The sequence below is a fragment of the Dipodomys spectabilis genome, unplaced genomic scaffold (genome assembly GCF_019054845.1).
Source record: "Dipodomys spectabilis isolate Male_0828 unplaced genomic scaffold, ASM1905484v1 ptg000306l, whole genome shotgun sequence".
NCBI lineage: Eukaryota > Metazoa > Chordata > Mammalia > Rodentia > Heteromyidae > Dipodomys > Dipodomys spectabilis.
The window spans coordinates 844,046-845,026 of record NW_024870983.1 but is presented as its reverse complement, the minus strand read 5'-3'; the positions used below and the strand labels follow the sequence as shown (position 1 = coordinate 845,026).

At 27.3% G+C, this 981-nt stretch overlaps 1 pseudogene; it reads right to left on the bottom strand.

Annotated features, from left to right (window-relative positions):
- Window positions 1-520: 520 nt before the first annotated feature.
- On the bottom strand, window positions 521-617 carry LOC122127660 (annotated as a pseudogene).
- Between the last annotated feature and the right edge of the window lie 364 nt (window positions 618-981).

Sequence of the window (981 nt, the reverse complement as noted above, 5' to 3'; positions counted from 1 at the left end):
GTTTGTATACATCTATAATGATTTCTGCAGAGTTTGTGATTTTTATAATCAGAAATAATTTTAACTTATCTGTTGAAATGAGTAATACAGAAACTAAAGATATTTCTGTTGCTTGTCTGAAAAAGGATATTTTAAAGTAATCTGTATTCTGTTTGTATAATATCCATAATCTATTTCATTATCTCCTAGATATAATACTTTTAATTCTACATTGTTTCATAATATATAGGTTCATTAATAAATGTGTCATTTCAGATAGCATTCGATATAGAAATATTTTAAGATTCTTTTTTTTCCCCTAGGTCCTTATAGTATTTTATTTCTTTGGGATAAATTGAAAATGTTATCTAATTTCAAAAGTTTTGTAAAGGTTATGCTATGTAAAGGCCTTTCTAAGGTGATGATTTAATACACTGATGTCAAACTAACTTTCAATTCAATGAATTACATGTATCGTTACAACTGTATTTTTGTAATCAATTTTTAATAACTGTTTTTCATTTCTTGCATCTGAAGAATGAAAAATATGGAATACTACACAAATTTTCATATCATCCTTGTGCAAGTGCCGTGTTAAACTTTGTATTGCAATTAGGGTAGATTTGCTGTTGAAGCATGTAGTATCCTTTAAATTTAAGTAGTTAATGATGCAATCTTTATACAGGCATATATCCTTGGTTGACTATTTGTAACTAGGAAAACTTATTGTTCCTAAAAATGCTATTGATATTACTTCTCTAAAATTCTGTATATATTGGAAAAAAAACTTATATTGTTTGTTCGATTGCTCACATTTGCAATTTTTTTGTCAATGAGTATTTTAAGTCTTTTTCATTTTAAATTTCATCATACTTTGAAGAATTTAAAGCTAGGTCCAAAGATGATGGCTTTTCAAGTACTTATTTATCAGCTGAGTTAGCTTTGTGGAGCTAAGGATTCAAAGTAAGCCTTGCTTAAGAGCTACTTCTAAACTTCTGCAGC